The sequence below is a fragment of the Procambarus clarkii genome, chromosome 48 (assembly GCF_040958095.1).
Source record: "Procambarus clarkii isolate CNS0578487 chromosome 48, FALCON_Pclarkii_2.0, whole genome shotgun sequence".
NCBI lineage: Eukaryota > Metazoa > Arthropoda > Malacostraca > Decapoda > Cambaridae > Procambarus > Procambarus clarkii.
In genome coordinates, this window is record NC_091197.1 from 1384636 (window position 1) to 1400982 (window position 16347).

The window sequence follows — 16347 nt, forward strand, 5'->3', positions numbered from 1 at the left end:
ATAGTTGATTGAAAATGAAGTATTTAAGGTTATCATCTAATCATTTTAATCATTAATCATAATTATTATGTGTTTGCATCATTTTTATCGTACATATAATGAATTAATACCAATAAACTGAAAATTCACATAAACGTGGAAAAACTGCAAAATATTGCCTAATTCGATGATATTTTGTTTAAATTACATAAAGGAAAAGGGGATGATAAACGTCAAAATATTGCTAAATTCGATGATTTTTCGTACGAACCAAAATGCAAGAAAACTTGCTTAAAATGCAATATTATGCGAAATTCTGAGATTTGAAGGCCAAATCACATATCGTGATACTACATGAAATAGAATCGAAATATTGGTAAAAATGAATATATTTACGTAGTATCAAACTACATGATAAACGTGAAAAAAGTCACTATTTAACCATATTTGAGGATTTTAACTTCAAATCATAGAGCGAGCTTTCGTATTATTTAGATCCAAGAAAAGACATATGACAATGTTGTTTCCAATACAAATGATACAAATCAATGTGTTTTCATTACAATTAACTAAAATGTTTCTGATTTTCCGTTCACATTACCGAGGGAAGATGTACACGTAAAACCGCTCTAATCCGGCTGAAACGTCGATATATGCAATAAAAACCGAACTTCTCCCCTTTTCAATATCTTACTCAGTATTTTAACGAGAAACATATAGATGATTGAAAATGAAGTATTTAAGGTTATTATCTAATCAATTATGTGTTTGCATCATTTTTATCGTATATAAATGAATTAATACTCATAGACTGTAAATTCACAAAAACGTGGAAAACGGCAAAATATTGCCTAATTCAATGATATTTTGTTTAAGTCACATAAAGGAAAAAGGGATGATAAACGTCAAAATATTGCTAAATTCGACGATTTTTCGTACGAAACAAAATGCAAGACAACTTGCTTAAAATGCAATATTATGTGAAATTCTGAGATTTGAAGGCCAAATCACATATCGTGAAACTACATGAAATAGAATCGAAATATTAGTAAAAATTAATATATTTACGTAGTATCAAACTACATGAAAAACGTGAAAAAAGTCATTATTTAACCATATTTGAGGATTTTAACTTCAACTCATAGAGAGAGGTTTCGTATTATCCAGATCCAAGAAAAGACATATGACTATGTTGTTTCCAATACAAATGATAAAAATCAATGTGTTTTCATTAGAATTAACTAAAATATTCCTGATTTTTCGTTTATATTACCGAGGGAAGATGTACACGTAAAATCGCTCTAATCCGGCTGAAACGTCGATATATGCAATAAAAAACGAACTTCTCCCCTTTTCAATATCTTACTCTGTATTTTAACGAGAAACAAATAGATGATTGAAAATGAAGTATTTAAGGTTATTATCTAATCAATTATGTGTTTGCATAATTTTTATCGTATATATATGAATTAATACCCATAGACTGAAAATTCACAAAAACGTGGAAAAACGGCAAAATATTGCCTAATTCGATGATATTTTGTTTAAGTCACATAAAGGAAAAAAGGATGATAAACGTCAAAATATTGCTAAATTCGATGATTTTTCGTACGATACAAAATGCAAGAAAACTTGCTTAAAATGCAATATTATGCAAAATTCTGAGATTTGAAGGCCAAATCACATATCGTGATACTACATGAAATAGAATAGAAATATTGGTAAAAATGAATATATTTACGTAGTATCAAACTACATGAAAAACGTGAAAAAATGACACTATTTAACCATATTTGAGGATTTTAACTTCAAATCATAGCGCGAGTCATAGCGCGAGGTTTCGTATTATTTAGATCCAAGAAAAGACATATGACAATGTTGTTTGCAATACAAATGATAAAAATCAATGTGTTTTCAATAGAATTAACTAAAATGTTCCTGATTTTCCGTTTATATTACCTAGGGAAGATGTACACGTAAAACCGCTCTAATCCGGCTGAAACGTCGATATATGCAATAAAAACTGAACTTCTCCCCTTTTCAATATCTTACTCAGTATTTTAACGAGAAACAAATAGTTGATTGAAAATGAAGTTTTTAAGGTTATTATCTAATCATTTTAATCATTAATCATAATTATTATGTGTTTGCATTATTTTTATCGTATATATAATGAATTAATACCAATAAACTGAAAATTCACATAAACGTGGAAAAACGGCAAAATATTACCTAATTCGATGATATTTTGTTTAAATCACATAAAGGAAAAGGGGATGATAAACGTCAAAATATTGCTAAATTGGATGATTTTTCGTACGAAACAAAATGCAAGTAAACTTGCTTAAAATGCAATATTATGCGAAATTCTGAGATTTGAAGGCCAAATCACATATCGTGATACTACATGAAATAGAATCGAAATATTGGTAAAAATGAATATATTTACGTAGTATCAAACTACATGATAAACGTGAAAAAAGTCACTATTTAACCATATTTGAGGATTTTAACTTTAAATCATAGAGCGAGCTTTCGTATTATTTAGATCCAAGAAAAGACATATGACAATGTTGTTTCCAATACAAATGATACAAATCAATGTGTTTTCATTACAATTAACTAAAATGTTTCTGATTTTCCGTTCACATTACCGAGGGAAGATGTACACGTAAAACCGCTCTAATCCGGCTGAAACGTCGATATATGCAATAAAAACCGAACTTCTCCCCTTCTCAATATCTTACTCAGTATTTTAACGAGAAACAAATAGATGATTGAAAATGAAGTATTTAAGGTTATTATCTAATCAATTATGTGTTTGCATCATTTTTATCGTATATAAATGAATTAATACTCATAGACTGTAAATTCACAAAAACGTGGAAAACGGTAAAATATTGCCTAATTCAATGATATTTTGTTTAAGTCACATAAAGGAAAAAGGGATGATAAACGTCAAAATATTGCTAAATTCGACGATTTTTCGTACGAAACAAAATGCAAGACAACTTTCTTAAAATGCAATATTATGTGAAATTCTGAGATTTGAAGGCCAAATCACATATCGTGAAACTACATGAAATAGAATCAAAATATTAGTAAAAATGAATATATTTACGTAGTATCAAACTACATGAAAAACGTGAAAAAAGTCACTATTTAACCATATTTGAGGATTTTAACTTCAACTCATGGAGCGAGGTTTCGTATTATCTAGATCCAAGAAAAGACATATGACAATGTTGTTTCCAATACAAATGATAAAAATCAATGTGTTTTCACTAGAATTAACTAAAATATTCCTGATTTTTCGTTTATATTACCGAGGGAAGATGTACACGTAAAACCGCTCTAATCCGGCTGAAACGTCGATATATGCAATAAAAAACGAACTTCTCCCCTTTTCAATATCTTACTCAGTATTTTAACGAGAAACAAATAGATGATTGAAAATGAAGTATTTAAGGTTATTATCTAATCATTTTAATCATTAATCATAATTATTATGTGTTTGCATCATTTTTATCGTACATATAATGAATTAATACCAATAAACTGAAAATTCACATAAACGTGGAAAAACTGCAAAATATTGCCTAATTCGATGATATTTTGTTTAAATTACATAAAGGAAAAGGGGATGATAAACGTCAAAATATTGCTAAATTCGATGATTTTTCGTACGAACCAAAATGCAAGAAAACTTGCTTAAAATGCAATATTATGCGAAATTCTGAGATTTGAAGGCCAAATCAGATATCGTGATACTACATGAAATAGTATCGAAATATTGGTAAAAATTAATATATTTACGTAATATCAAACTACATGATTAACGTGAAAAAGTCACTATTTTACCATATTTGAGGATTTTACCTTCAAATCATAGAGCGAGGTTTCGTATTATTTAGATCCAAGAAAAGACATATGACAATGTTGTTTCCAATACAAATGATAAAAATCAATGTGTTTTCATTAGAATTAACTAAAATGTTCCTGATTTTCCGTTTATATTACCTAGGGAAGATGTACACGTAAAACGGCTCTAATCCGGCTGAAACGTCGATATATGCAATAAAAACTGAACTTCTCCCCTTTTCAATATCTTACTCAGTATTTTAACGAGAAACAAATAGTTGATTGAAAATGAAGTTTTTAAGGTTATTATCTAATCATTTTAATCATTAATCATAATTATTATGTGTTTGCATTATTTTTATCGTATATATAATGAATTAATACCAATAAACTGAAAATTCACATAAACGTGGAAAAACGGCAAAATATTACCTAATTCGATGATATTTTGTTTAAATCACATAAAGGAAAAGGGGATGATAAACGTCAAAATATTGCTAAATTGGATGATTTTTCGTACGAAACAAAATGCAAGTAAACTTGCTTAAAATGCAATATTATGCGAAATTCTGAAAATTGAAGGCCAAATCACATATCGTGATACTACATGAAATAGAATCGAAATATTGGTAAAAATGAATATATTTACGCAGTATCAAACTACATGATAAACGTGAAAAAAGTCACTATTTAACCATATTTGAGGATTTTAACTTTAAATCATAGAGCGAGCTTTCGTATTATTTAGATCCAAGAAAAGACATATGACAATGTTGTTTCCAATACAAATGATAAAAATCAATGTGTTTTCATTACAATTAACTAAAATGTTCCTGATTTTCCGTTCACATTACCGAGGGAAGATGTACACGTAAAACCGCTCTAATCCGGCTGAAACGTCGATATATGCAATAAAAACCGAACTTCTCCCCTTTTCAATATCTTACTCAGTATTTTAACGAGAAACAAATAGATGATTGAAAATGAAGTATTTAAGGTTATTATCTAATCAATTATGTGTTTGCATCATTTTTATCGTATATAAATGAATTAATACTCATAGACTGTAAATTTACAAAAACGTGGAAAACGGCAAAATATTGCCTAATTCAATGATATTTTGTTTAAGTCACATAAAGGAAAAAGGGATGATAAACGTCAAAATATTGCTAAATTCGACGATTTTTCATACGAAACAAAATGCAAGACAACTTGCTTAAAATGCAATATTATGTGAAATTCTGAGATTTGAAGGCCAAATCACATATCGTGAAACTACATGAAATAGAATCAAAATATTAGTAAAAATGAATATATTTACGTAGTATCAAACTACATGAAAAACGTGAAAAAAGTCACTATTTAACCATATTTGAGGATTTTAACTTCAACTCATAGAGCGAGGTTTCGTATTATCTAGATCCAAGAAAAGACATATGACAATGTTGTTTCCAATACAAATGATAAAAATCAATGTGTTTTCACTAGAATTAACTAAAATATTCCTGATTTTTCGTTTATATTACCGAGGGAAGATGTACACGTAAAACCGCTCTAATCCCGCTGAAACGTCGATATATGCAATAAAAAACGAACTTCTCCCCTTTTCAATATCTTACTCTGTATTTTAACGAGAAACAAATAGATGATTGAAAATGAAGTATTTAAGGTTATTATCTAATCAATTATGTGTTTGCATAATTTTTATCGTATATATATGAATTAATACCCATAGACTGAAAATTCACAAAAACGTGGAAAAACGGCAAAATATTGCCTAATTCGATGATATTTTGTTTAAGTCACATAAAGGAAAAAAGGATGATAAACGTCAAAATATTGCTAAATTCGATGATTTTTCGTACGATACAAAATGCAAGAAAACTTGCTTAAAATGCAATATTATGCAAAATTCTGAGATTTGAAGGCCAAATCACATATCGTGATACTACATGAAATAGAATCGAAATATTGGTAAAAATGAATATATTTACGTAGTATCAAACTACATGAAAAACGTGAAAAAAGTCACTATTTAACCATATTTGAGGATTTTAACTTCAAATCATAGCGCGAGGTTTCGTATTATTTAGATCCAAGAAAAGACATATGACAATGTTGTTTGCAATACAAATGATAAAAATCAATGTGTTTTCATTAGAATTAACTAAAATGTTCCTGATTTTCCGTTTATATTACCGAGGGAAGATGTACACGTAAAACCGCTCTAATCCGGCTGAAACGTCGATATATGCAATAAAAAACGAACTTCTCCCCTTTTCAATATCTTACTCAGTATTTTAACGAGAAACAAATAGATGATTGAAAATGAAGTATTTAAGGTTATTATCTAATCAATTATGTGTTTGCATAATTTTTATCGTATATATATGAATTAATACCCATAGACTGAAAATTCACAAAAACGTGGAAAAACGGCAAAATATTGCCTAATTCGATGATATTTTGTTTAAGTCACATAAAGGAAAAAAGGATGATAAACGTCAAAATATTGCTAAATTCGATGATTTTTCGTACGATACAAAATGCAAGAAAACTTGCTTAAAATGCAATATTATGCAAAATTCTGAGATTTGAAGGCCAAATCACATATCGTGATACTACATGAAATAGAATAGAAATATTGGTAAAAATGAATATATTTACGTAGTATCAAACTACATGAAAAACGTGAAAAAATGACACTATTTAACCATATTTGAGGATTTTAACTTCAAATCATAGCGCGAGTCATAGCGCGAGGTTTCGTATTATTTAGATCCAAGAAAAGACATATGACAATGTTGTTTGCAATACAAATGATAAAAATCAATGTGTTTTCAATAGAATTAACTAAAATGTTCCTGATTTTCCGTTTATATTACCTAGGGAAGATGTACACGTAAAACCGCTCTAATCCGGCTGAAACGTCGATATATGCAATAAAAACTGAACTTCTCCCCTTTTCAATATCTTACTCAGTATTTTAACGAGAAACAAATAGTTGATTGAAAATGAAGTTTTTAAGGTTATTATCTAATCATTTTAATCATTAATCATAATTATTATGTGTTTGCATTATTTTTATCGTATATATAATGAATTAATACCAATAAACTGAAAATTCACATAAACGTGGAAAAACGGCAAAATATTACCTAATTCGATGATATTTTGTTTAAATCACATAAAGGAAAAGGGGATGATAAACGTCAAAATATTGCTAAATTGGATGATTTTTCGTACGAAACAAAATGCAAGTAAACTTGCTTAAAATGCAATATTATGCGAAATTCTGAGATTTGAAGGCCAAATCACATATCGTGATACTACATGAAATAGAATCGAAATATTGGTAAAAATGAATATATTTACGTAGTATCAAACTACATGATAAACGTGAAAAAAGTCACTATTTAACCATATTTGAGGATTTTAACTTTAAATCATAGAGCGAGCTTTCGTATTATTTAGATCCAAGAAAAGACATATGACAATGTTGTTTCCAATACAAATGATACAAATCAATGTGTTTTCATTACAATTAACTAAAATGTTTCTGATTTTCCGTTCACATTACCGAGGGAAGATGTACACGTAAAACCGCTCTAATCCGGCTGAAACGTCGATATATGCAATAAAAACCGAACTTCTCCCCTTCTCAATATCTTACTCAGTATTTTAACGAGAAACAAATAGATGATTGAAAATGAAGTATTTAAGGTTATTATCTAATCAATTATGTGTTTGCATCATTTTTATCGTATATAAATGAATTAATACTCATAGACTGTAAATTCACAAAAACGTGGAAAACGGTAAAATATTGCCTAATTCAATGATATTTTGTTTAAGTCACATAAAGGAAAAAGGGATGATAAACGTCAAAATATTGCTAAATTCGACGATTTTTCGTACGAAACAAAATGCAAGACAACTTTCTTAAAATGCAATATTATGTGAAATTCTGAGATTTGAAGGCCAAATCACATATCGTGAAACTACATGAAATAGAATCAAAATATTAGTAAAAATGAATATATTTACGTAGTATCAAACTACATGAAAAACGTGAAAAAAGTCACTATTTAACCATATTTGAGGATTTTAACTTCAACTCATGGAGCGAGGTTTCGTATTATCTAGATCCAAGAAAAGACATATGACAATGTTGTTTCCAATACAAATGATAAAAATCAATGTGTTTTCACTAGAATTAACTAAAATATTCCTGATTTTTCGTTTATATTACCGAGGGAAGATGTACACGTAAAACCGCTCTAATCCGGCTGAAACGTCGATATATGCAATAAAAAACGAACTTCTCCCCTTTTCAATATCTTACTCAGTATTTTAACGAGAAACAAATAGATGATTGAAAATGAAGTATTTAAGGTTATTATCTAATCATTTTAATCATTAATCATAATTATTATGTGTTTGCATCATTTTTATCGTACATATAATGAATTAATACCAATAAACTGAAAATTCACATAAACGTGGAAAAACTGCAAAATATTGCCTAATTCGATGATATTTTGTTTAAATTACATAAAGGAAAAGGGGATGATAAACGTCAAAATATTGCTAAATTCGATGATTTTTCGTACGAACCAAAATGCAAGAAAACTTGCTTAAAATGCAATATTATGCGAAATTCTGAGATTTGAAGGCCAAATCAGATATCGTGATACTACATGAAATAGTATCGAAATATTGGTAAAAATTAATATATTTACGTAATATCAAACTACATGATTAACGTGAAAAAGTCACTATTTTACCATATTTGAGGATTTTACCTTCAAATCATAGAGCGAGGTTTCGTATTATTTAGATCCAAGAAAAGACATATGACAATGTTGTTTCCAATACAAATGATAAAATCAATGTGTTTTCATTAGAATTAACTAAAATGTTCCTGATTTTCCGTTTATATTACCTAGGGAAGATGTACACGTAAAACGGCTCTAATCCGGCTGAAACGTCGATATATGCAATAAAAACTGAACTTCTCCCCTTTTCAATATCTTACTCAGTATTTTAACGAGAAACAAATAGTTGATTGAAAATGAAGTTTTTAAGGTTATTATCTAATCATTTTAATCATTAATCATAATTATTATGTGTTTGCATTATTTTTATCGTATATATAATGAATTAATACCAATAAACTGAAAATTCACATAAACGTGGAAAAACGGCAAAATATTACCTAATTCGATGATATTTTGTTTAAATCACATAAAGGAAAAGGGGATGATAAACGTCAAAATATTGCTAAATTGGATGATTTTTCGTACGAACAAAATGCAAGTAAACTTGCTTAAAATGCAATATTATGCGAAATTCTGAAAATTGAAGGCCAAATCACATATCGTGATACTACATGAAATAGAATCGAAATATTGGTAAAAATGAATATATTTACGCAGTATCAAACTACATGATAAACGTGAAAAAGTCACTATTTAACCATATTGAGGATTTTAACTTTAAATCATAGAGCGAGCTTTCGTATTATTTAGATCCAAGAAAAGACATATGACAATGTTGTTTCCAATACAAATGATAAAAATCAATGTGTTTTCATTACAATTAACTAAAATGTTCCTGATTTTCCGTTCACATTACCGAGGGAAGATGTACACGTAAAACCGCTCTAATCCGGCTGAAACGTCGATATATGCAATAAAAACCGAACTTCTCCCCTTTTCAATATCTTACTCAGTATTTTAACGAGAAACAAATAGATGATTGAAAATGAAGTATTTAAGGTTATTATCTAATCAATTATGTGTTTGCATCATTTTTATCGTATATAAATGAATTAATACTCATAGACTGTAAATTTACAAAAACGTGGAAAACGGCAAAATATTGCCTAATTCAATGATATTTTGTTTAAGTCACATAAAGGAAAAAGGGATGATAAACGTCAAAATATTGCTAAATTCGACGATTTTTCATACGAAACAAAATGCAAGACAACTTGCTTAAAATGCAATATTATGTGAAATTCTGAGATTTGAAGGCCAAATCACATATCGTGAAACTACATGAAATAGAATCAAAATATTAGTAAAAATGAATATATTTACGTAGTATCAAACTACATGAAAAACGTGAAAAAAAGTCACTATTTAACCATATTTGAGGATTTTAACTTCAACTCATAGAGCGAGGTTTCGTATTATCTAGATCCAAGAAAAGACATATGACAATGTTGTTTCCAATACAAATGATAAAAATCAATGTGTTTTCACTAGAATTAACTAAAATATTCCTGATTTTTCGTTTATATTACCGAGGGAAGATGTACACGTAAAACCGCTCTAATCCCGCTGAAACGTCGATATATGCAATAAAAAACGAACTTCTCCCCTTTTCAATATCTTACTCTGTATTTTAACGAGAAACAAATAGATGATTGAAAATGAAGTATTTAAGGTTATTATCTAATCAATTATGTGTTTGCATAATTTTTATCGTATATATATGAATTAATACCCATAGACTGAAAATTCACAAAAACGTGGAAAAACGGCAAAATATTGCCTAATTCGATGATATTTTGTTTAAGTCACATAAAGGAAAAAAGGATGATAAACGTCAAAATATTGCTAAATTCGATGATTTTTCGTACGATACAAAATGCAAGAAAACTTGCTTAAAATGCAATATTATGCAAAATTCTGAGATTTGAAGGCCAAATCACATATCGTGATACTACATGAAATAGAATCGAAATATTGGTAAAAATGAATATATTTACGTAGTATCAAACTACATGAAAAACGTGAAAAAAGTCACTATTTAACCATATTTGAGGATTTTAACTTCAAATCATAGCGCGAGGTTTCGTATTATTTAGATCCAAGAAAGACATATGACAATGTTGTTTGCAATACAAATGATAAAAATCAATGTGTTTTCATTAGAATTAACTAAAATGTTCCTGATTTTCCGTTTATATTACCGAGGGAAGATGTACACGTAAAACCGCTCTAATCCGGCTGAAACGTCGATATATGCAATAAAAACGAACTTCTCCCCTTTTCAATATCTTACTCTGTATTTTAACGAGAAACAAATAGTTGATTGAAAATGAAGTATTTAAGGTTATCATCTAATCATTTTAATCATTAATCATAATTATTATGTGTTTGCATCATTTTTATCGTACATATAATGAATTAATACCAATAAACTGAAAATTCACATAAACGTGGAAAAACTGCAAAATATTGCTTAATTCGATGATATTTTGTTTAAATTACATAAAGGAAAAGGGGATGATAAACGTCAAAATATTGCTAAATTCGATGATTTTTCGTACGAACCAAAATGCAAGAAAACTTGCTTAAATGCAATATTATGCGAAATTCTGAGATTTGAAGGCCAAATCACATATCGTGATACTACATGAAATAGAATCGAAATATTGGTAAAAATGAATATATTTACGTAGTATCAAACTACATGATAAACGTGAAAAAGTCACTATTTAACCATATTTGAGGATTTTAACTTCAAATCATAGAGCGAGCTTTCGTATTATTTAGACCTAAGAAAAGACATATGACAATGTTGTTTCCAATACAAATGATAAAAATCAATGTGTTTTTCACTAGAATTAACTAAAATATTCCTAATTTTTCGTTTATATTACCGAGGGAAGATGTACACGTAAAACCGCTCTAATCCGGCTGAAACGTCGATATATGCAATAAAAAACGAACTTCTCCCCTTTTCAATATCTTACTCTGTATTTTAACGAGAAACAAATAGATGATTGAAAATGAAGTATTAAGGTATTATCTAATCAATTGTGTGTTTGCATAATTTTTGTCGTATATATATGAATTAATACCCATAGACTGAAAATTCACAAAAACGTGGAAAAACGGCAAAATATTGCCTAATTCGATGATATTTTGTTTAAGTCACATAAAGGAAAAAAGGATGATAAACGTCAAAATATTGCTAAATTCGATGATTTTTTCGTACGATACAAAATGCAAGAAAACTTGCTTAAAATGCAATATTATGCAAAATTCTGAGATTTGAAGGCCAAATCACATATCGTGATACTACATGAAATAGAATCGAAATATTGGTAAAAATGCATATATTTACGTAGTATCAAACTACATGAAAAACGTGAAAAAAGTCACTATTTAACCATATTTGAGGATTTTAACTTCAAATCATAGCGCGAGGTTTCGTATTATTTAGATCAAGAAAGACATATGACAATGTTGTTTGCAATACAAATGATAAAAATCAATGTGTTTTCATTAGAATTAACTAAAATGTTCCTGATTTTCCGTTTATATTACCGAGGGAAGATGTACACGTAAAACCGCTCTAATCCGGCTGAAATGTCGATATATGCAATAAAAACCGAATTTCTCAACTTTTCAATATCTTACTCAGTATTTTAACGAGAAACAAATAGTTGATTGAAATTGAAGTATTTAAGGTTATCATCTAATCATTTTAATCATTAATCATAATTATTATGTGTTTGCATCATTTTTATCGTACATATAATGAATTAATACCAATAAACTGAAAATTCACATAAACGTGGAAAAACTGCAAAATATTGCCTAATTCGATGATATTTTGTTTAAATTACATAAAGGAAAAGGGGATGATAAACGTCAAAATATTGCTAAATTCGATGATTTTTCGTACGAACCAAAATGCAAGTAAACTTGCTTAAAATGCAATATTATGCGAAATTCTGAGATTTGAAGGCCAAATCACATATCGTGATACTACATGAAATAGAATCGAAATATTGGTAAAAATGAATATATTTACGTAGTATCAAACTACATGATAAACGTGAAAAAAGTCACTATTTAACCATATTTGAGGATTTTAACTTCAAATCATAGAGCGAGCTTTCGTATTATTTAGATCCAAGAAAAGACATATGACAATGTTGTTTCCAATACAAATGATACAAATCAATGTGTTTTCATTACAATTAACTAAAATGTTTCTGATTTTCCGTTCACATTACCGAGGGAAGATGTACACGTAAAACCGCTCTAATCCGGCTGAAACGTCGATATATGCAATAAAAACCGAACTTCTCCCCTTTTCAATATCTTACTCAGTATTTTAACGAGAAACATATAGATGATTGAAAATGAAGTATTTTAAGGTTATTATCTAATCAATTATGTGTTTGCATCATTTTTATCGTATATAAATGAATTAATACTCATAGACTGTAAATTCACAAAAACGTGGAAAACGGCAAAATATTGCCTAATTCAATGATATTTTGTTTAAGTCACATAAAGGAAAAAGGGATGATAACGTCAAAATATTGCTAAATTCGACGATTTTTTGTACGAAACAAAATGCAAGACAACTTGCTTAAAATGCAATATTATGTGAAATTCTGAGATTTGAAGGCCAAATCACATATCGTGAAACTACATGAAATAGAATCGAAATATTAGTAAAAATGAATATATTTACGTAGTATCAAACTACATGAAAAACGTGAAAAAAGTCATTATTTAACCATATTTGAGGATTTTAACTTCAACTCATAGAGCGAGGTTTCGTATTATCCAGATCCAAGAAAAGACATATGACAATGTTGTTTCCAATACAAATGATAAAAATCAATGTGTTTTCATTAGAATTAACTAAAATATCCTGATTTTTCGTTTATATTACCGAGGGAAGATGTACACGTAAAATCGCTCTAATCCGGCTGAAACGTCGATATATGCAATAAAAAACGAACTTCTCCCCTTTTCAATATCTTACTCTGTATTTTAACGAGAAACAAATAGATGATTGAAAATGAAGTATTTAAGGTTATTATCTAATCAATTATGTGTTTGCATAATTTTTATCGTATATATATGAATTAATACCCATAGACTGAAAATTCACAAAAACGTGGAAAAAACGGCAAAATATTGCCTAATTCGATGATATTTTGTTTAAGTCACATAAAGAAAAAAGGATGATAAACGTCAAAATATTGCTAAATTCGATGATTTTTCGTACGATACAAAATGCAAGAAAACTTGCTTAAAATGCAATATTATGCAAAATTCTGAGATTTGAAGGCCAAATCACATATCGTGATACTACATGAAATAGAATCGAAATATTGGTAAAAATGCATATATTTACGTAGTATCAAACTACATGAAAAACGTGAAAAAGTCACTATTTAACCATATTTGAGGATTTTAACTTCAAATCATAGCGCGAGGTTTCGTATTATTTAGATCCAAGAAAAGACATATGACAATGTTGTTTGCAATACAAATGATAAAAATCAATGTGTTTTCATTAGAATTAACTAAAATGTTCCTGATTTTCCGTTTATATTACCGAGGGAAGATGTACACGTAAAACCGCTCTAATCCGGCTGAAATGTCGATATATGCAATAAAAACCGAATTTCTCAACTTTTCAATATCTTACTCAGTATTTTAACGAGAAACAAATAGTTGATTGAAATTGAAGTATTTAAGGTTATCATCTAATCATTTTAATCATTAATCATAATTATTATGTGTTTGCATCATTTTTATCGTACATATAATGAATTAATACCAATAAACTGAAAATTCACATAAACGTGGAAAAACTGCAAAATATTGCCTAATTCGATGATATTTTGTTTAAATTACATAAAGGAAAAGGGGATGATAAACGTCAAAATATTGCTAAATTCGATGATTTTTCGTACGAACCAAAATGCAAGTAAACTTGCTTAAAATGCAATATTATGCGAAATTCTGAGATTTGAAGGCCAAATCACATATCGTGATACTACATGAAATAGAATCGAAATATTGGTAAAAATGAATATATTTACGTAGTATCAAACTACATGATAAACGTGAAAAAAGTCACTATTTAACCATATTTGAGGATTTTAACTTCAAATCATAGAGCGAGCTTTCGTATTATTTAGATCCAAGAAAAGACATATGACAATGTTGTTTCCAATACAAATGATACAAATCAATGTGTTTTCATTACAATTAACTAAAATGTTTCTGATTTTCCGTTCACATTACCGAGGGAAGATGTACACGTAAAACCGCTCTAATCCGGCTGAAACGTCGATATATGCAATAAAAACCGAACTTCTCCCCTTTTCAATATCTTACTCAGTATTTTAACGAGAAACATATAGATGATTGAAAATGAAGTATTTAAGGTTATTATCTAATCAATTATGTGTTTGCATCATTTTTATCGTATATAAATGAATTAATACTCATAGACTGTAAATTCACAAAAACGTGGAAAACGGCAAAATATTGCCTAATTCAATGATATTTTGTTTAAGTCACATAAAGGAAAAAAGGGATGATAAACGTCAAAATATTGCTAAATTCGACGATTTTTTGTACGAAACAAAATGCAAGACAACTTGCTTAAAATGCAATATTATGTGAAATTCTGAGATTTGAAGGCCAAATCACATATCGTGAAACTACATGAAATAGAATCGAAATATTAGTAAAAATGAATATATTTACGTAGTATCAAACTACATGAAAAACGTGAAAAAAGTCATTATTTAACCATATTTGAGGATTTTAACTTCAACTCATAGAGCGAGGTTTCGTATTATCCAGATCCAAGAAAAGACATATGACAATGTTGTTTCCAATACAAATGATAAAAATCAATGTGTTTTCATTAGAATTAACTAAAATATTCCTGATTTTTCGTTTATATTACCGAGGGAAGATGTACACGTAAAATCGCTCTAATCCGGCTGAAACGTCGATATATGCAATAAAAACGAACTTCTCCCCTTTTCAATATCTTACTCTGTATTTTAACGAGAAACAAATAGATGATTGAAAATGAAGTATTTAAGGTTATTATCTAATCAATTATGTGTTTGCATAATTTTTATCGTATATATATGAATTAATACCCATAGACTGAAAATTCACAAAAACGTGGAAAAACGGCAAAATATTGCCTAATTCGATGATATTTTGTTTAAGTCACATAAAGGAAAAAAGGATGATAAACGTCAAAATATTGCTAAATTCGATGATTTTTCGTACGATACAAAATGCAAGAAAACTTGCTTAAAATGCAATATTATGCAAAATTCTGAGATTTGAAGGCCAAATCACATATCGTGATACTACATGAAATAGAATAGAAATATTGGTAAAAATGAATATATTTACGTAGTATCAAACTACATGAAAAACGTGAAAAATTTCATTATTTAACCATATTTGAGGATTTTAACTTCAAATCATAGCGCGAGGTTTCGTATTATTTAGATCCAAGAAAAGACATATGACAATGTTGTTTGCAATACAAATGATAAAAATCAATGTGTTTTCATTAGAATTAACTAAAATGTTCCTGATTTTCCGTTTATATTACCTAGGGAAGATGTACACGTAAAACCGCTCTAATCCGGCTGAAACGTCGATATATGCAATAAAAACTGAACTTCTCCCCTTTTCA